Raw genomic sequence first — 22,070 nt, 5'->3', positions numbered from 1 at the left:
GGCACTAAAACACACCTGGTGGTGAGGTGGGGAGCCGTTTTATGGACTAAAATGCACTAAAACAATAGTTATTAAAAGGTGAGAAAAAAGATGTCTTTACCTGGTGCTGAACAATAGCCTGATGTAGGTGCTAGATGAGCCTCTCTGGAGTGAGCATTTTCTAATGTGGGGCCACCACAGAGAAGGCCCTTCTCCTAGTCACCACCTGCCTCTTTTCATAAGGACTTCCAATTAAGATCTTTAGCAGGCATATCCTGGGAGGAGGCAATTCTTCAAGTATCCTGGCCTCAGGTCATTTAGGGCTTTAAATATTAATATTAGTACTTTGCATTGGGCTCAGAAAGAGACCGGAAGCCAGTGCAGATGCTCTGGCACAATATGCTGATATCTTCCAACCCCCTTTAGGAATCTTACTTCTCTATTTTGAGCCAGCTGGAGCTTCCAGACCATTTTCAAAGGCAGCCCCACACAGGGCCACCCCTGGGTGTGTGTGAATAGGGGTGACTGTTCCAGGCCCCACACTTAGGGGGGGCTGCACTGGTGGCCTCCTGCCAACCTGCATTGTTTTATGCCTGATCCCTTCCTAGAGCATCACTTTGCCCCCAGAAAACTCAAGGGTGGGTTTCATTGGTACTGCTGTCTCTAAAGCATCAGGAAAATGAAAACAATGTAAGGGGTGGGGGTAATGAAAAATAAGCGGGGGGCATGAAGAGGAGGAGAAGTTGCAGAGGCAAGGGGGGAATGAAGGAAAATGGATGGAGCAAACAGGATGATTTGTCCTGGACACCCCTAGGGGTGATCCTGGTGCCTATGTCTAGTGCATGTATTGCAGAAGGGTTGTCAGATCCTCTGAGACCCAAGAAGGTGGAACCTTGTAAATGAAGTTATGCCTGGTAGGGGCCAAGGAACTTAGGCAGCTGCTGTATTGTTTACACTGAGGGTAGAAACACAGTCGCTATTCTGCCGGTTCCAGTGTGTCTCTATCTCTCTCTTCTGAAAATAGGGGCACACAATGCTAGTCAAACCCCACCCCTTTTTACTGTAAAACGTGGTGTGAGCAGCTTGAGTGCATTTTTAAAAAAAATTAAGCTTCAAAGAGATTTCGCAACTGATTGGCAGATCAACCCACTTCCCCTCCAGGTGTGGCTAATGGAGAACACTTGGCTGTGGCAACTAGTGTGTTCACAGCCTGACTGGCAGTGACTTTCCAGTGTTTTGGACATGAAACTTTTCAGTCCCTACCTGGAACTGCTGGGGATTGAACTTGGGAACTTCTGAATGCAAAGCATGTGCTCTGCCACTTAGTCATGGCTATTTCCCTTATATCTGTAAAATCGTTTTAATTTAGGAGAGGAGAAGGATTGGCTCCGTGGTAGGACATCTGCTTTGCATGCAGAAGGTTCAGTCCCTGCCCTGGCATCTGCAGGTAGGGCTATAGGCTGACTCAATATAAGGCAGCTTCTTATGTTTCTATGAGAGTTTTCAGCTGCTTAGTAGAGCTATTGTAAATGCTGGTTCATTTTCGGCTATGGCTGCTTTGGTATTTTTATGATTGATGTTCTTAACTGTTTGCTTTATAATCAAATGCAACAATGTTCATACAGCTTGTACGCTGTTGCAAGAAACGCTGCCGAATAATTCAGGGGAATCAAATGCGAGAATTGAACAGGAACCTGAACCACAGGAATTTAGCTGGAGAAGCCTTTCTCATCTCCTTGTTGGGAGAAAAACCTTGCCCTCCAAATTTCTGTATGTCAGTTTGATGTTAAAGGCAGAGTGGCAGAGCCAGTGAAAAACAAAAAGGTCACTCAATCATATCCTAGACAGTTTGGTATCTATATTCAGCTGGTATAGCACAGTGGGGAGGAGAGCCTGGCTGGGAGTCCAGAGTCTGTGAGTTCAAATCCCCGCTGGTGTCTCCTGGATGTAAAGGTCCAGCTAAAGATCACCCCCACAGTGAGTGGCTCAGGGGTTACGTGCCCTGCCACCTGTGCAGCCATGGGCAAGCTGCATAGTCCCAAGGAGCCCAGTTGCCCCCCATCTGGCAGTTGCGGACAAGGAAGGGGCTGGCTTGAGCAGGCCCTAGCCAACTGGGGAGGGCTAGCCTCAGAGGGAGGCAATGGTAAACCCCCTCTGAATACCGCTTACCATGAAAACCCTATTCATAGGGTAGCCATAAATTGGGATCGGCTTGAAGGCAGTCCATTTCCATTTTGGTATTGATACGTGTATGAACTTAGTGTTGCCCCCGCTGCATTCCACAGTCACTCTTTAATGCAGATATAGCCAACTTGGTGCCGTCCCGATGTTGTTGGACTCCAGCTCCCATCATTCCCAGGTAGTGTGGACAGTGGTCAGGGATGATGGAAGTTGGAGGTGGCACCAGGCGAGATATCACTAGTCTAGTGATACACTGCGTTTTTATGTGTGAAAGCTTGCCTTCTTTAAAGAAGTACAAACATCCCTGCAATTACTCTGAACAGAAGTTTCATGCTGCCCTTCTTGCTGCTTTGTTGTGCTTCTCCCTGATCCTTCATTAGTGAATCTTTCTATATCGATAAAGGAAAACCTGTTCCTTTATTATGTACCCATAGACATGTTTGCTCATTTCTTTTAGCAGAAGCTAGATCTGGATCCTTTACAAGCCTATCTCCAGGACCTGTCTTCCTTCCTTTTTAACAGGCTGTATCACTTTTGTTGGAGCATCTGTGGGTGCAACAACACAAGTGCCGCTTTATATGTCGGGGAACCTGTCTTACCCCCCACTCCCGAACCTACACTCTTGCAGCCTGCAATTCCAGGAGGAGGACTTGTTCGTTGACAGGAATTCACAAAGATTAGCACCTGGAGCGTGAGGACCGAGATGCAATATAATGTGGTTAGATTATTGGTCTGGAGATTACTTTAGTTGAGGCTAGCTTAATATTTTCACCACCTGAAGTGAAAACACTATCAGCTGATCTATGCATTTGGAAAATTCATGTGGTAAAGCCTTTCGGAGGAGGGACCTGAGCTTGGAAAAGTTACTTTTTTGAACTACAACTCCCATCAGCCCAATCCAGTGGCCATGTTGGCTGGGGCTGATGGGAATTGTAGTTCAAAAAAGTAACTTTTCCAAGCTCTCATTTTAGGTTACATAGGAAGTTCCCTTACATTGAGTCAGACTAGTGGTCTGCCTAGCTCAAGAGACACCTTTTAGGCAAGGGTTGGGGAACTGTTTTCAGCCAGAGGACTGCATTCTCTTCTGGGTAGCCCTCTGGGGGGCCACATACCAATAGTGGGTGGGGACAGATGAATCAGTGGGTGGAGCAAAGAATGTGAATTTTACCTTTGCATAGTAGGCTACATTCTACACGTACTTGCATACCCCTTTTCTATCCTTCATCCAGGCAAGCAGAGCAAGAGGCATTTTCGGAGTTCAAGGACACATTCCAGCCAGGCAAAAAAAACACTCAGGGAGGGCTGGTGAGAGGCATTGCCTGAAGAGGTGGAGCGCATGGGGGAGCATTCAGATAGGCCTGGAGGGCTGCATCTTCAGGATTTGAATTTATGATATTGGTGGCATATTATTCAGTAAATTGTATGTTTTCAGAAGTGCATGGTACACCTGGATATATTCATAGTCACCTAATAAAGTTGGGACAAACAAAGGAAGTTGTTTCCTTAAAAAATGCAGATGTACAGAATTCACTGCCACAAGAGGTGATGATGGCCGTTGGCTTATAGAGGGCTTTAAAAAGAGGATTAGGCAAATTCATGGACAGTAGCCATAGATAGACTGAATAGCTAATTGGGGAAGGTCCATAGCTAAGTACTTTTCATGCAAAAGGTCCCAGATTCAGTCCCTGGTATCTCCAGATAGGGCTAAGAAAATCTCCTGTCTGCTACCCTAGAAGCATGTGGCTAGTCAGTAGAGCCAAAATTGAGCCCAGTAGACCAAAGATTTGATTCGGCCGAAGGCAGCTTGCTCTATTTCTGACTGGAACTTCCAGGCAGTATGCCTCTGACTACCAGTTGCAGGGAACAAAACTGCAGAGAAGAGCTGTTGCCTTCAGACCTTTATAGTGGGTACCCTCAGAGGCATCAGGCTAGCCACTGTTGGTAACAAGATAGTGAACTACTCTTGATTTGATCCAGCAGAGCTCTTCTTATCTTATGCTACATCTTATTGAATCTGTATTTTTACTGATCACACATAAAGTGTTTTTTAAATCTAGAATTATATTTTTAATATAATCTGAACCTCCCTTCCCCACATTCGACTACATGTCTTAGAGCAGGGATGCGGAACCCCTGCCTCCCTAGAAGATGTTGAACTCCAACTCCCATCAGCCTCAAACCAGTACAGCAAGTGGATAGGGATGATGGAGGTTATAGTCCAACAACACGTGGAAGGCCACAGGTTTCCTATTCCAGGGCAACCACTGTCTTTTCAAGATGGTGCCGTTATAAATGCAACCTTCCTAGGAAGCCTGCATTAAACTTGCATGTCTAGCGCAACCACACAGGCATTTCTACACCACCAATGGGCAAATGAGAAAATCCAAAAGAGACGACACCTGAAGTGGAGGCCATTGTACCACTTTGACTGAGGCTGCCTTCTATCTCTGGAGATCTGAAATGATGTGCATGTAGGATTGGAGTAAGGAGAAACTATTCTCAGTAGTGTTGGTTGGGTTTTGCATTTAGGTCTGGTTGTGTTTATTGAATGGATAGCATGGGTTTTGTCTGGTGCTCTGGCAAATTGGCTCTTAATACACACACACACACACACACACTAGTTAAATGTTTAGAGATGAGACTTAAGTTGGACTAAAGATTTGACTTGAATTGATGATGTTGTTTTAGGCAGGGAAGGAAAATTTGATGGGGTTTTCTGGAATGTTGCAAAACTTCTGATGTGGCATGTGAAGATATGCTAACAACATGGCTCTAAATTACGCAGAGGGGATTATTTTATCATCTGCTCTTGTCATTCCTGGCTCCTTGCTTTGCTGTGCTGTTCTTTGGCTCTTTTACTGTGAACTACAGCAGGCACACACTGTTTGTTGTGTATAAATATTTTTTTTATCCCTTGGACTTTGTCATCTTTTATCTAGTTTTACAGTCTTATTTGTTGAGTTCCAAAGAGAAAGGTGTTGGGGCTCAATACTCCTGGTTGCTTTTCTGCCTTGTCCCAGACGTATGAGAGTGGTTTAGAGTTGGGGATTTAAGAAATGCGTCCATAAGAGAGTTGGTCTTGTCATACCATATAATATTTTCAATTAATTAACACAAGACTGAGTGTTTGGAGATTTGGGAAGTGTGTAGGACTAAGGTGAATCAGTCTGACAGTCAGTCAAAAGTTGACAATGCAACATGGGGGGGTCTTGAATACATGTAGAATGGAGACAATGTTTGTATTGTTTTGCTTGAAAAATTCAATGTGACTTGAAAGCTTGCATACTGCATCGAATCATAGAGTTGGAAGGGGCCTATAAGGCCATCAAGTACAACCCCCTGCTCAATGCAGGAATCCAAATCAAAGCATTCCCGACAGATGGCTGTCCAGCTGCCTCTTGAATGCCTCCAGTGGAGAGCTCACTACCTCTCTAGGTAATTGGTTCCATTGTTGAATGGCTCTAACAGTTAGCAAGTTTTTCCTGATGTTCAGTTGAAATCTGACTTCCTGCAACTTGAGCCCATTATTCCGTGTCCTGCACACTGGGACAATTGAGAAGAGATCCCAGTCCTCCTCTGTGTGACAACCCTTCATGTACTTGAAGAGTGCTGTCATACCTCCCCTCAGTCTTTTCTTCTCCAGGCTAAACATGCTCAGTTCTTTCAGTCTCTCCTCATAGGGCTTGGTTTCCAGTCCCCTGGTCATCCTTGTTGCCCTCCTCTGAACCTGTTCCAGTTTGTCTGCATCCTTCTTGAAGTGCGGAGACCAGAACTGGACACAGGACTCAAGATGAGGCCTAAGCAGTGCTGAATAGAGGAGAACTAATACTTCACACGATTTGTTAATGCAGCCTAATATAGCATTTGCAGCCACATCGCACTGTTGGCTCATATTCAGCTTGTGATCGACAGTTCCAAGATCCTTCTCACATGTCGTATTGCTGAGCCGAATATCCCCCATCTGATAACTGTGCATTTGGCTTCTTTTTCCTAAGTGTAGAACTTTGCATTTATCCCTGTTGAATTTCATTCTGTTGTTTTCAGCGCAATGCTCCAGCCTATCAAGGCCCCTTTGAATTTTGTTTCTATCTTCCATGGTATTAGCTGTGCCCCCCAATTTTGTATCATCTGCAAATTAGATAAGCATGCTCTGTACCTCCTCATCTAAGTCATTAATAAAAATGTTGAAGAGCACTGAGCCCAGGACCAAGCCTTGTGGTACCCCACTCGTTACTTCCACCCAGTTTGAGAAGGAAACATTGATAAGCACTATTTGAGTATGATTCTAGAGCCAACTGTGGATCCACCTGATAGTTGTTCCATCCAGCCCACATTTAGCTATCTTGCTAATCAGATTATCATGGGGCACTTTGTCAAAAGTTTTGCTGAAGTCGAGATATATTATGTCCACAGCATTCCCACAGTCTACAAGGGAGGTTATCTAATCAAAAAACGAGATAAGATTAGTTTGGCAGGATTTGTTATTCATAAATCCATGTTGGCTCCTAGTAATTACTGCATTGTTTTCAAGGTGGTAACAGATTGACTGCTTTATAATCTGCTCCAGAGTTTTTCCAGGGATTGATGTTAGGCTGACTGGTCTGTAGTTCCCCGGTTCTTCCTTTTTGCCCTTTTTGAAGATAGGGACATTAGGTCTCCTCCAGTCATCTGGCACTTCACAAGTCCTCCATGATTTCACAAAGATAATAGACAGCGGTTCTGTTTCTTCAATACTCTAGGATGCAGTTTATCGGGCGCTGCTGATTTGAACTTGTGTAGGTATTCCTTGAGCGTTTGTCTATCAATCTCAAGCTCCAATCCTGCCGCTTCTACTTCATGTTTCCCAGGAGGGTCATTCTTCTTTTGGGAGAAGACTGAACCAAAGTAGGAATTGAGCACTTCTGCCTTTTCTTTGTCGTCTGTTATTTTGCCATCCTCATTGAGTAGCTGTGCCACCATTTCTTTTCTCTGTCTTTTATTATGGACGTACCTGAGGTAGACTTAAATAATGCAGGTAGCTATTGGGCTGTAAAAGCTTGGTTTATTTGTCAGATTCAAACAGGATTTTAGCCAGAGTTCTGGTTGAGAATATGTGAATGCCAAGATTCTAGCCTAATAATCGATTATACTGTAGTGATGCTGGGTCTGTCTTACTTGCCTTTTCCAAGGATTGAGATATGATTATGTGACTTAAACAAAAGCCCTTGTTTTTCAAGACCTGTCCCAGAAGCCTGGTCAGGGTAATAAAACTGTCATGAAACAGTTATAAGTGGCAATCTGATTGACCCTTATGACAGCTCTGTGATCTGTTGAGTGGGGTAAAAATGGGTTCTTGACTGAATCTGGGCAATTTTCCCTTACCCTTCAGCAGATTATTGCTTGAAACCAAGGTGCCATTTTGGAGGAAGAGGCAACAAAGGGGGTTTCTTCTCTGCCTTTTTTGACCATGGCACACAAGCTGTATTGAATCTTTCGTGTATCCAGAAGAAGCATCCAAAAATTGTAGACGGACCCAAACTGATTACATCTACACTACAAGTCCAAACCTGGAACAGCATTCATAAAATTACTACCTTGCTGAAAATTAAATTGAATTCTGGAGATAAGAGAGACTCTAGATGACCTTGTGTACCGCAATCAGTGGTGATCAAGAGATGATACCCTTTGCTCGGAGAATGTAGGAGACCAGTGACCAAAGGTGAGAGGAATATTTGGGAAGGCACCGCTTTGATTTTCATTTTTTAAATCTCCCTTCTTTCCTACTTTAGTTGGGATATCAGCATTGGCCTAGCTAACTTGTTGCCATAGTGACCTTCATGCTCCCACCAGAACTGAATCCCTTTTTTCTTCCCTTCCCTCAAACTTCTATTGCAGCTGCTGTTAAATATTAAACTCTCTAATGGTTTTACAGAGCAAGTAAGAAGCCTTCCACCTCCCCATTTTCCAGCAATGCAGCCTTCTCTCTCTATCCCCCCCCCCGCTTCCTTAATGGCAGAATGTATTGGACAATTGTAAGGGGTATTGCCACACTCTGAACTCCCAAGATTCTTTCTGCTGTAAGGTCCCCAAAAGAGGGAATGGGAAGATAAGCAGTACTTCTCACTTACCAGAGACAGCTGTTGTCTCTAGCCTAATGGAGAACCGGGAATGAAGAGGGCCTGCCCCAAGACACAGTTCTGCCCCCAGGTAGTTGCAGCACCCCAAATCCTTTGTAATGCTGCTGAGGCACAAGAAGTGTGCCAGCAGGATCCCATGTACTAACACAGAAAGTGCGGCATCCAAAATGGCTTCCCTGTACATGGGATCCTGCAACATGCTTCTTTAGATAACATACTGTTTTTAGGTTCCCAGAAACATATTGCTATCTTAAATGATTGCACTTGGAATAGAAATGTTTGTTGCTTGTGATGTTCACAAACTTGCTGTGTAACCTTCATCCACAAAAGATTTAGCAGGGAATGGAATATTCCATAGGATAGATGACCTGGAATGGGAAACCAGTGACCCTTCTGATGTTGTTCAACTCTCATCAGCCTCAGCCATCATGGCTAATGGTCAGGGATGTTGGGATCTGTCATCCAGCAACATTTGGAGGACAACACGTTCTGTCTCCCTGGGGTAGTTACTACCTCTAAATCATTAAGTGGAAGGAATTTTGTTGGGGGTTGGTTTGGTAAATGCTACATAGGCTTCTATTCAGTCACTTGGCTGGTCACTGTGCTGAATAAAAATTCACTCCAGATGAGTCCCTACTACAGGTGTGGAGAACTTTTAGCTGTCCAGGTGTTGCTGAGCTACAACTGCCATCAGCTCCAGCAGGATGGCCAATGAACTGAGATAATGGGAGCAGCATCTGGAGGGGCAAAGGTTCCCACACCTGCCTTAGTATTATACTGTGTGTGCAGCTGCTATGGCTCCTTTGTCTTTTATCAGCACTATGCACACATAGCTCTCTTATGCTCCTTAAAATTAGAGATCAGAGTTCTAAACCTGGACGGAACATCAAGAGGACAGCTGTTAGTGCTGTGCAATGGTGATGCCTTGTCCCTTTTGGCTTCCTCCCCATCTTCCAGACATGCGTGTTAGGGTGTCTGTGTTATGGTCAGGGAAGTGGAGATTGGCGGGGCAGCGAGAGGACCAGTACTTTATGCTTGCACTTGGATTCCTGCAAGCAGCTTGAAGCACAAAAAAAACTTCTGTAAGAGGCCAACTGATGTTTTGTTTGTAGCTCTTTGCTATGTTATTTTGGCAATCCTTTACAACTGTTTCTGTAGGGTAAGTAGACCAGTATTTTTATCTTCTATACTGCAGCCGGTGGGCTCAGGTTGAGAGAATTATAAGTAAGCCTACCTGGCGGAGCTAAACTAGGCACTTCCTGATTCACAGTTCAGTCTCCGCGGTGCAGTTAGGTAATTTTAGGATTGTGATTTAACAGCCTTCTGGGAGCCCCCCCCCCAGGCTTCAAGAGATGATAATCCACCCCTGCTGTTCATTCTGCTGAGAGGAGGGAGTGAACTTCTGCCCCATCATCCTTCCCTGATGGCACCACCGCTCAGCATTGTGGCTAAAGTAAAATTGTATTCTGGGAGACTTTGGCTCACATTGATACTAACTCTTTTTGCAACATGCTCTGGCCTGAATAGGGATTGATCTTTAGAGAGGTGTTGTGTAAATAGACCCGCCTCTTGTGTAGAAGCACTTCTTTTGAGCCAGAGGCTCTGCTCCTTAAGAGGCTTGCAGTGGACATTCAGTAGAAAAGAAGGGCATTTTGAATATGTTTGGGTGCATTATCCTCTTTCTTCTGGCTATGTTGCAAGTTCCAAATGTCAGGGGAGATGGGGAGTTGCAAATAATGAGGGGACTCAGTTTTTTTGCAGAACAACACTGGCTTCCAAAACACAATTTAGAGTCCCAATAGCTAATGAGACATGTCTCATATTAAATACTGAGTTATTAAAACATCCCTAAAGAGTCATCAAGTGCATGTAATATATGGCTTGAATATTAGGTTGGGGAGGGGGTTATTTTACTAACTTTCTGGTGCTGTTATTTCTTATTGTAGGCTGGTGGGTTCTTCTACTCTTTGAGTTAACCACATTTTATTTCCATTAAGATTTGATCAAAGTTAAACAAATATTTGGACATAATCAATGTCTGATTATAAGTATGAAATGAGTATATGCTCCTTAAAGGTTTATTTATTTATTTATTATTTAATTTATATCCCACCCTTCCTCCTAGCAGGAGCCCAGGGCAGCAAATAAAAGCACTAAAAACATTTTAAACATCATAAAAACAGACTTTAAAATACATTAAAACAAAACACCTTTAAAAACATTTTTTTAAAGGCTTCCAAGACTTTTTTTTTAAAAAAGGTTAAAAACATTGGGTTTTTTAAAAAAAATATATTTAAAAACATATTAAACATATTAAAAAGAATTCCAACACAGAAGCAGACTGGGATAAGGTCTCAACTTAAAAGGCTTGTTGAAAGAGGAAGGGCTTCAACAGGCGCTGTAAAAATAACAGAGATGACGCCTGTCTAATATTTAAGGGGAGGGAATTCCACAGGTAGGTGCCACCACACTAAAGGTCCATTTTCTATGTTGTGCAGAACAGACCTCCTGATAAGATGGTATCTACAGGAGGCCCTCACCTGCAGAGCGCAGTGATCAACTGGATATATAAGGGATAAGACGGTCTTTCAGGTATCCTGGTCCCAAGCTGTATAGGGCTTTGTACACGAAAACTAGAAGAACATGGCCCGGTAGCAAATGGGTAGCCAGTGCAGTTCTTTCAGCAGCAGGGTGACATGTTGGCGATACCCTGCCCCGGTGAGCAGTCTCGCCACCACACTTTGCACCAGCTACAACTTCTGGACCAACCTCAAGGGCAGCCCCACATAGAGCACATTACAGTAATCCAACCTGGAGGTTTCAGTTTCAGTTTATTGTGTTTTAGCCAAAGGCCATTGCAAGCAGAACAAATACCACAAGATGCAATAAGAGAATAAAATAAAAACATCCACCATGCGACCCATAATATGCCTAGCGAATGAGAATAAAACATTTAAAAGTTTCAGGGATTCTGTTTCTGAGTGTAAGCTACTCTTAGCTTTTTAGCTGCCAAGGCGAAATTAGCTACGGAGATAGTCACATGTTTGAATTTTTCACGTAAAAGCCCTACTACCAGTTCCTTTCATCGCTTCCCCCTCTATTACTCCTTTTATTCAGTGTATGACAATAGAGAACAGGGTAGAAAGTGACCACCTTCCATTAAGACTTAATAATAATAATAATAAACTTTAATTTATAGGCCGCCTATCTAGCCAGTGGCCACTCTAGGCGGCATACAATAAAACATGATAAAATACAATAAACAATATAGCCAGTACAGTACAATGTAAAATTACAGTATTTAGTAGATTGTTCATATTACAGTTCTAGAACTAGTTCACCTTGGAAATCTCAAAGGTCGTAAAGGCCTGATGGAAAAGCCAAGTTTTCAGGCCCCGGCGAAATATATCTAGGGAAGGGGGCATGTCGAAGATCCATTGGGAGGGAGTTCCAAATCGTGGGGGCTGCCACAGAAAAAGCCCTCTCTCGAGTCCTCACCAACCTAGCCACTTTAGTCGGCGGAACCGAGAGAAGGCCCTGAGTGGCAGATCTTGTAGGGCGGCACACTTTATGACGTTGGAGGCGCTCCTTCAGGTATACTGGGCCGAAACCGTATAGGGATTTAAAGGTTAATACCAACACCTTGAATTGAGCCCGGAAAATAACTGGAAGCCAGTGAAGATTGTATAACACTGGGGTAATATGATCATAACGGCGGCTATTCGTAAGTAAACAAGCTGCCATGTTTTGTACCGGTTGTAATTTCCGGACTGTTTTCAAGGGTAACCCCACGTAGAGCGCATTGCAGTAGTCTAAACGAGAGGTGACCAGAGCATGTACTACGAGTGGGAGCTGGTGGACAGGAAGGTAGGGTTGCAGCCTTCGGATGAGACGCAATTGACCCCAAGCTGCCCGGCATACCGATGAAACCTGAGCCTCCATGGTCAGCCTGGAATCAAGGATCACCCCGAGGCTGCGGACCTGGTCCTTCAGGGGCAGTTTTACCCCATTAAACACCAGGTCAATATTTCCCAACCCTCCTTTGTCTCCCACGAGCAGTACCTCCGTTTTATCAGGATTCAGCTTTAGCCTGTTTCTTCCCATCCATCCACTCACGGAGTCCAGGCACTTGGACATGGTCTCCACAGCCAACTCTGGTGAGGACTTAAATGAGAGGTAGAGCTGAGTGTCATCCGCATATTGGTGGCACTGCAGCCCAAACCTCCTGACGATAGCTCCCAGCGGTTTTACATAAATGTTAAATAGCATGGGAGAAAGGATAGAGCCCTGTGGCACACCGCAGTTGAGGGGCCAAGGGTCTGAAACCTCATCTCCCAATGCCACCTGCTGGTGTCTATCGGAGAGAAAGGAACGGAACCAGTTTAATACTGTGCCTCCTATTCCCAATCCCTCCAGATGATCCAGTAAGATACCGTGGTCGACGGTATCGAAAGCCGCTGAGAGATCAAGGAGGACCAGAAAGGTGAATTCTCCCCTATCTAGTGCCATCCTCATATCATCCACCAGAGCGACCAAGGCTGTTTCAGTTCCATGTCCAGTCCTGAAACCCGATTGGTATGGATCTAAATAATCCGTTAAGCTTCTCTTTCCAATTTCTCACCCTACGGTACTGTCTGACTTACAGATGCATGGCCACCTTCAGGGGTCTAGACGCCTTAAATGGTCCCTGGATGTTGATGTTAGCATAGGTCAGTTACTGGGCTCAAACAAATTTCTCTCCCTACATTCTCTAGCGGTTGCCTCTCCAGAGTCCATCCTCAGGAGTTTTCAGGATATAATTAGTGAAATTAGACCCCTGGTCATCTCGACCTCAGTTGGTAAAGGTTTGAGTTTCCCCCGGTCGTGGTACGATAAGGATTGCAGAGCTAAGAAAAAGGAACTCTGTCAACTTACAAGAATGCTCGCTCGCCAGGGCCCGGCAGCGGTTGCACCACCTGGAGGTTACCAAGGTGTGGACAACAGTGATCAGGCTATCCTGGTCCAGAAACGGCCACAACTGTCTTACCAACCGAAGCTGGTAAAAGGCACTCCTAGCCACAGAGGCCACCTGGGCCTCTAGTGACAAAGATGGATCCAGGAGCACCCCCAGACTACGAACCTGCTCTTTCAGAGGCAGTATGACCCCATCCAAAGGTTTGTGAATGATCCTGTTGTCCTCTCCAGTCCATATCTCTTCAACTCTGGTGATGAAAGGTGAAGGAAAGGGAGAAGGAAGGCATCCACTCCACAGATGATGTTGGAGCACTATACAGGCACTTTCATGGACAGACACAGCGTCAGTACTCCGCAGCCTTGGGCAGCTGCCTGGGCCCTCTGTTCAAGAGTGGTGGTGGTTCTACTGATGCTGTGCCATTTTAAATTTCTCACAGTGTCCCAGAGTAACTCCACCACCTGCTGATTCTGCTAAGTAAGACAGTATCTAGGAAACCCACCAGCATAGGAGGACTTCCACCAGAGGGCAATTTGCCAAAGGCCCCTCAAATCTGGGATTTGCTGTGTTCAAACAAGAGACAGAGGGCTGGAGGGTGAATGGGTGCTTATTAGACAGTAACTATCCATTAATGTCTCTTAAATGCATGCTTTGGATTACCTGAGTCCCCTCTCCTTGGAGTGGTGGGCTGGTGCCTTTTCTGGCATCTCTAGCTGTGTTTTTTGGGATCACCGAGGGTGTGATCTTCCTTCCCTCCCCTGAGGACTCTTTCATAGCACAATTTCAAAGACCGAAAGAGCACCATGGTAGAGTGGAGATGAAAGAGGAGGAGTCTGGGAAGGAATCAAAAGGGGTGGGCTGGAAGGGAATCTGTAAAAAAAGGGGGGTGGCTCATGTAGGGCAGGGGTAGGGAACCTGTGTTCTCCCAGATGTTGAACTGCAATTCCCATCATCTCTGACTTTTGGTGTTGTTCGCTGGGGCTGATGGGAGTTGGAGTCACATGGGTTTCCAACCCTTGATGTTGGGCCCAGGCATGATAATTCAGAGTTTGCTTGTTGCATCCTTGCTGTGTCAGGCGGATGTCCATCTAGTCCATCATGCTATTTCCTACAGCAGCTAGATAGGTGCCCTTTAAAGCTCACAAGTAGAGTGTGAAAGTGTTGGCCTTCCCCTTTTGTTTGCCCATAGAACTATCTGGCTTTTGGAGATATGCTGCCTCTGAACATTGGTGGTCCGTTTAGCTGTCATAGCTGTTGATAGATCTGTTGGCTGTCTGCCCTGAATTTGTCTGATCTTTTTGAAAAGCCCTCTGAACCAGTGGCCATCACCTTATTGTATGGCACTGAATTCCATAGGTTATTTATGCACTCTGTGAAGAAGTAAATGTTTACAGCACTGTTTTATGAGTCTGCCTGAATTTGCTTTTCCTTTTGTGCCAGCAAACACGGGAAGTCTGGAGGTGGAGTGTGGGGAAAGGTGTAATTCAGAAGATGGCATACAAAGCAAAAGCTGAGTCAAAGGCCTGGTAAATTTTGGAAGAAAAGACTATTTGAAGGTTTTGTGCTCAGACCACATCTCTGCCTTGTACTCAAGTTGTGCTCTTGAGCAAATCACTTCACTCTTTCTAGTCCAGCACTCTGTTTTAATGCCTTTCAGAGGCTCACAAGCTAGAATTTCTAGATCCCACAGCAAACATGAGGGCAACATTGTACCCTTGTTGTTTGTCCCTATTATCTGGTATCCAGAGATACACTGCTTCTCTGTATGGAGGTACTATTTAGCTATGGTGGCTTATATGAGGGTTTTCTATTGGAACTTCTAGGGTGGACCTGAAGGAAGGTGTATGTGACTTATAGTTCATTTCGTGCAGGCATCAGGTGCCCTACAGTACTATGATCCTCTTGTTGAATTACTTTAAAATGAGTGGACCCACTTGCCTCTGTCAGATTTTATTGATTGGTTTGTTTACAGATACCTTATCTGTCTTTTAAGTAAAGCTTTTTAAAAAGTGGCTCAAGGGGGGCATCTGTACAGCTGTGAAAGTTGGGGAGGCTCTCTCCGGAACTGAGTCTTGCCAGATGGAAAGAAGTTAATTTTAATGTGTCGTCCTATGCTTTGTGTACTAAGCACTACAAAAGAGCCAGGGCCTGTGTTTGTCTGGGTGGCCCAGGCCTGAGGCCTATTACTGCCTGTTGCTGGGAGACCACTGGCAGACTTGCTGAGAATTCCAGCAGCTGGGAATTGACTTTATTACTGGCCCTTTCAATCGATTGTCCTGCAGGAGAGTCCCCGCTGAGCACTAGAAGCTGAGGAAGTGAGACTGTTGTTTGTCAAGTGAAACAGTTGCTGTGGTCCAGCCATGGAAGTAGCCTCCATGTACATCTGCCGTGGGCAACATACAATCATATGGCTTCCTGTTGGTCAGAGGAACCCCTCTACTCCTTGCTCAAGACTCTCTTGCCAACAATGCCTGGAGGAAACAGACTGCTGTCCCTTTCCGAATTCTACAAAAAATGTGCATTTGCTCTGGAATAAAGAATGCAAAAAGAGCAGGGTTACTGAGGTTGCTGCCAGGCTTGTTGGCTCTCACAGCAAACACTGGTCTCTTCCTCTTCCTGTTTGAAGTGGGCCAACACTGTTTTTGACATCTGTCTTCCTCGGTGCTGGGGTTCCTCAAACCTCCTACTTGTGTCTGGAAACTTATCTTATGGTGTTTGCTGAAATTTGTGGTTTCTCTGACTCAGATCTGGTTGTCTTGCTCATTGGGCTGGTGGCTGTCTCCATCCTCTTCATATTCCTACAGGGGCAAGTACTGAACTCCCTGGTCTGTCCCAGTCCAAGAATGGTGGAGTTAGTTTTCTTCCACAGTCCTTTCCAGTCCTACAATCTGTAGGCTCAGACGCACTAACTAACCTTGAGAGGTACCCTTGAAAACATGGGAGGTTATAAACATGCCTATTTATTTTAAGAATGCTGAGTTTCACTATCATTCACCTTTATTTCCTTTCCCCACCATATTTAAAAGCTAAGAGTTGAGTGAGAAGAGCATGTTTATTGTTTTCCTTGCCAAATTTTGAAATGTGTGTGGATACTGTCACTTACATGGTCTAGCCGCTAGGTGACCCTGGACTTACCTGACTCTGAGTGGAGTAGTAGCGGTTGTGTTTTAAAAAATGAGATAATACAAATTCTTGTAAAGCTTCCTGGTGTGTTTCTTAAGCCTTCCATGACAGAATATATCTAAAACCCCATGGTTAAAATTCATACCAGAGCTGACTCCTATCATCTGTTTTCAGGGTTGGGATTCAGCTCTGAAATGTGTGAATTAAATTTGAAGTGGGTCTCTGAACATGTGCAAAGTACCTTTTCCCTCCTCTCTGAGTTGTGATGCCATCTCTCCCACATGTGAGTAAGAGCTTCCAGAATAGAAAGTGTGCATTCTTAGAATTATAGCACCCCCTTTTAAAATTATATTCTACTTCTCTGATCAGGAGAAATAGCTACACTAAGTTTCCTTTATTTGTGTTGGAGCAAGGGTAGCCAGTATCATTATTGGACTGCAAATCCCAACATCCCTGATCACTGACCATGCTGGCTGGGGCTTTAGGAGATGGAACCCAACAAACATCTGGAGGATATCTGTCAATTGCTTAGCTACTCCTCTGTTTTCACAGTCTGTACCTATACAGTTCGATCTCCTGGTGGCAGCCGGGATGGGTGAAGTGAGGCTATCTTGATTCTGGCTACCTCAAGCTGCATGGGCATGGCCAAGATGTGTGGAAGGCGGAGCGTGTTGGCTCCACCCGCATTGCTTCAGTGAGCCACTTTTCCTTTCTGAACATGCCTGGCTTGAAAAAGCAGTTCTGTTGTCAAACCCTGCCAACCCGCCTGAGGGTTGCCTAATGACACCGTTGATCCAGTAGGGAGAAGGGCTGAGCTGCAGCTTCTGCTGGTGCAGTCATTCCTCGGAGAATCCCAAAAAAGGCCATTCTAATCTCCACCCATAAGTGCTACTTGTGTTCTAAAATGGATATGGCCTAATCAAGTCGTCTGCAACATTTTCAGAACCAGGACCTCAACCCCAACCTGCAAATCTATTTTTAATGCATTTTCATTTTTAACATAGATGTTCTTTTTTCTCCTTTTCTCTCTAGGAGGCTAGATGCAAATAGAACAGGGCTGCTATATCTTTTGATAGTTGCAAGGAAGAGGGAGTTCTGTCAGGTGCAGCATATTGTGCCAGGAGGAGACGCTGCACCTGTGGAAATTACTTCTGTGCAGATATTAACAGTACCCCTTTGCCATCTGACCATACTCTTCTCCCCTCTTCCTCTTTTTTAAAAATCTAGAACAAAATGGTGGTGGTCCTACTGATGAAGCCCTAATTTGATTTAGATGTAACCCACCTGTTGTAAGTCCAAAGTTCTAATCCATTGGTGGTGTAGTGGCTAAAAATGTACACGGTTAGTTGCAGTGGTTGCTGGTGCTGATTGAGACTGGTAGGGTAGAAGGCAGGGAGATCCACAGTAGGCGAAGCCAGAGCCAGTGACAGGCAGAGCTGTCACCAATGTCTTGTTCTGACCCCATCGTCCTGAGTTCTACAAGGGGCAACACTAAGGAGGAGGAAGCTGAGAGCCTGGGCCACTCCCTGGACTGTATATAAGGAGGAAGGCAGGCAGGTGGAGGGCTGGCTGTGGGCAGACTGAGATTGGTGGGGTAGTGCCCCCATTACTCTAATGGACCAGCCTCTTCTGGTTAGTAGGAGAAATCTTCAGTTTGGATCTTGCCTTGGCCACAAACTTCCTTAGGTTTAAATAAGACGTTTCTTCTCATCAGCTACTTGTAAGATAGGCCTGTGTTGCAGCTGCTGTTGCTGTTCTGGCGTACCTTCCAAAGCTGCTGTAATTATTTTACTGTGCTAAAAATACTTTCCACAATTTATGCAACAGGAAAATCTGAATTCTGCAATTGGAGTAATGCTCAAGTAGTTGTTTGATTAATAGTCCACCAAACACGAAGGTCTCGGAACAGAATTTCTTGGTCCTAGGGCCAGTTCATTAAAATATAGTGTTGCTGTACTACAAGTCTACACAGTAGGTGAATCTACCAATCCAGACCTAGCTTTCCAACCTTGTACTGTGGCTTGCCTGGTGCTGGATAATCCCTGTGCATTTACAGTCACAAACAGGCAGCATAGCTGGGTAGTATATACTCCTACCTGCTGGGCCATTTGAACTGGTAGGCCACATGTTGTACACACCTGTTATACTATTTTGAAGTATTGTAGGGTGAGGAGACTTGCATATCCCCCCAAATTTGAGAAAGTGCAGGATAAATAAAAAGGGACCCTTATATCAAGGATCACTGTTTGAGTTGATGATTTTGCCATTATTGACTGCTGAGGATTCCTCCGTCTGCTGTAGGTTGAATTCATTTACTGTGCCCTACACCAGTTTAAATATAGCTGGTATAGCACAGTGGGGAGGAGAGCCTGGCTGGGAGTCTAGAGTCTGTGAGTTCAAATCCCTGCTCGTGTCGCCTGGGTGTAAAGGGCCAGCTAAAGATCACCCCCACAGTGAGTGGCTTAGGGGTTACGTGCCATGCCACCTGTGCAGCTCTGGGCAAGCTGCATAGTCCCAAGGAGCCCAGTTGCCCCCCAGCTGGCAGTTGTGGACAAGGAAGGGGCTGGCTTGTGCAGCTGTAGCAAGCTGAGCAGGCCCTAGCCAGCTGGGAAGGACTAGCCTCAGAGAGAGGCAATGGTAAACCCCCTCTGAATACCGCTTACCATGAAAACCCTATTCATAGGGTAGCCATAAATCGGGATTGACTTGAAGGCAGTCCATTTCATTTCACACCAGTTTAAAAGCAAAAATGATGTATGTTCTTTTGGTTAAAGATATTCTAGAAAGAAACATTTGTGGTAATACAAATCATTCAAAATTAATCTTGCCAGCTGCAGATTGTGAGATGGAAGATTGTGTACAACATAGTACCTTTGTATTCATTTGTGCGCATTGACGTTCATGCACACAAGAGTCTAGAGGGATCCAGTCGCCATTCAGAGGTTTAACCTGGGGACAGACTGAAATGCGAGGAATTAACAGACATGTATGAATACTTGCAACAGGTTGAAAAGGCATCCCCCAAAGGCAAAATGATTTACCAGGGAGAGGTACCAAAAAATAGAGGCAGTTGGGACAGATGATATCACAACAATTTGGAGGTCTGTAGGACTTATCCCAAGGTGGTTTTCAGATAATTCAGCACTGCATTATAAATCTGAGTCCACCTGCCGTGCTGTTTGTTTTTAAGCTGCTTATTAGTCCCACCTCACTTATTGCTTCATTCCAGCTGAATTTTGGAACCAACTTCAATTGCACTTTCTTCTGCCAGCAGGAATGTGTCAGTTTCTTCTCGCTGTCCAAACTTTTATCGGATTGGGGGCTGGGACATGTCTGTGGGAACTGCCACGGGGCTCCTGGCGTCATGTTGCCCATCCTCTAGAGGCTGAGGCTGGTTCTGCTGCTCTTCTGTTGCTTGTCCGTGCAGGAAAGAGGGTTGTGTAAAAGGGCCGTGTGGGAATAGAGTAAACATGGGGGAAAGACGCCCATCCCAACCAGAAAAACAAGCTTGTTCCTTGCCTGCTCTTAGTATTATAACTGGCCTGTTAGGTCTTAGCTAAACTTTCTTTTCCCCCTTGCAAGGAACAAAGTGGAGAGTACAAAATCTCCAGTGCAGAGACCTTACGTAACAGACCTTACATAAAGATTCTTTTTCCACAGGGAGCCTGAAAAGTTTGTTTCTGCTCAGTCTCCATTTAAATATGGTCCTTTTTACTGTATACTATATATTTCTGAGTTGTGTTTTCCAGGTCTTTCCCAAAGGTGCTCAAAATAGCATGCCATTAAGATGAAAATAAAACAAAACAAAAGCCCTTTGTGCTGGTTTAAAATACAATACAAGATTAAACCAGAGAAGCGATTGCGAGGAAGTTTTTATTTGCTGCTCCAAGCTATACACAGAGAGGGCAGGGTGTTCTAAGAAGTGAGTGCCGCAAACAAGAAAGCCGTGCTTTGTATCCTCTCAGTTCTTTCCATGCAAAGTGGCACATGAAGCACAGCTTCACCTGCTAATCTAAAGGCACGAGAAAGTACTTAGGAGAGAAGATGCTGGAACTATTTCTAATCTAGATTGGTGACCAGTTTAGACCAAAGACATGTTGGTGCCTGAGGTGGACAATCCCGCCTCACATGCACACTAGTTAAGATGGGGCACAGTCCACCAGGACATTTCTTTTGCACAAGCCCAGTTAAAGTGAACGGGAGCTGCATATTTCAATGGGATTTGCACAGGAGAACTTCCTGCTGTACTGAGCATTATGATTCAGATCTCTCTCCCTCTCTGGCACCCTTTAGCGCAAGACAGTTCAGACCCACAGGCCTCATTAGGCGGGCACAGGTCCCAGTTTTGCCTGTGAGGCTGTTCCCCAGAAACCACACCCACCTGCCCCACACCTGATGTCATATGTGATATTGGGTGTGGGGCAGGTACGGACACGGCTACAAAGAAGCAATTGGGAATTAAGTAAGCTCCTGATTGTTCCTTTGGAAGTGGGGCTCCCACTGAAACGGAGCCTCACTGGGATCTGCTGCACTCAGGAGTTCTCTGTTGGGAACTCCCTAGTGCAGCTGAGGGAGCTTGCTTTCTCCATTTGGAGGAAGTGTTTTGGATTCAGATCACTTCATCTGCAGAGAGAAAAAATATTCACTTACAGGAAGTGGTTTGAATTCCAATCACTCCCTCCCAACGGACTTCAACAGGGCTCCCTTTAACTGCCAACCTCCTTTGAATTTTGACAGGTGTCAGTCATCTGATGTTGTTGTGACCTCAGGTGAGTGATAGGTAGATGATCTCACCTGTTGAAGTTGCCTTGCAGAGGGGTAGGGTAGCTAGGGATCCAGGACCCACAATCTGTTTGCTGAAATCTTGCCCCATGGTAAGGCTAACTCTGGGTAGGAATGGACAAATCAAATTTGCTTCTATTCTGTATCCATTTTGCATGTGTCAACCTATAAATCTATTCCATACTGTTTCTGTATTAATCTATGATTTAAAAAAAAAATCTACACAGAGGCAAATCACATTTAAATGCACATGTTTTAATGTGTTGTTAGAACTGAGAACCGCTTTGAAACGGGTGGCCACTTATGCAGTGTCAAAAAAAAAAAAGAAGAAGGAAAGGAGGACGCATTTGCATCAAAGTTGCAGGTGCTAATTTATATTTATAGCGGCAAATGTAGAAGTAATTACTGTTATTTAAATAGAAACACAATAAAACTCACCTTGATAGATAAAAACCTGTATCTGGGTGACCTGCGTACCTGTTCAGTGTTGTCTAGGAGTTAACTGTGGATTGGTAACTTCCAAGGCCTCCCTGCAAGTCTGCCTTTGTGGTTCTTTTATCTTTAAAGGATACTTGGACTAGCTAGCGATTCAAGTAAAGGCTTCCTTCAAACAAATGGCTATCCTCTCTAAAGTAAGGCCCATGGCCATTCTATTTAGAACTTTTGGGAAGCAGGAAAGCTAATGGATAAATTAAAGTTCCAATCCTCACATTAGACCAAAAGATGCTGATTGGGTCAGTTTGCACTGGAATCCAAAAAGTTCAAATTCCTACTTCTGACTACTATCCATTCTTCTCCAGTTCCATAGTAGCAACAAAAGCAGATTGGTTTAGATTAGAATACTCTGCCCATATCTCATGCTGACCAGTGCTTGTATCCCCACAACCAACACTTCTAGACCTACAGATCCAGTCATACAAATTGGCCCAAGTTTATAG

General features: G+C 44.7%; 1 protein-coding gene across 2 annotated transcripts in view; it reads left to right on the top strand.

Moving 5' to 3' along the window:
• Nucleotides 1-22,070, top strand: part of ERBB2 (erb-b2 receptor tyrosine kinase 2) — a 67,031-nt gene that overhangs the window by 2,148 nt on the left and 42,813 nt on the right. Inside the window, exon 1 of one of the 2 annotated variants that reach the window (XM_061589457.1) lies at nucleotides 7,560-7,858. The exons of the other annotated variant lie outside the window; for it this stretch is intronic. The gene's annotated coding sequence lies outside the window, so the exon portion shown is untranslated. Of the gene's footprint in view, nucleotides 1-7,559; nucleotides 7,859-22,070 lie in introns of those variants that run through there. 2 annotated transcript variants of the gene reach the window in all.

The sequence above is a fragment of the Rhineura floridana genome, chromosome 11 (assembly GCF_030035675.1).
Source record: "Rhineura floridana isolate rRhiFlo1 chromosome 11, rRhiFlo1.hap2, whole genome shotgun sequence".
NCBI lineage: Eukaryota > Metazoa > Chordata > Lepidosauria > Squamata > Rhineuridae > Rhineura > Rhineura floridana.
The sequence above is the reverse complement of the archived record's forward strand: the minus strand, read 5'-3'. Positions and strand labels throughout refer to the sequence as shown.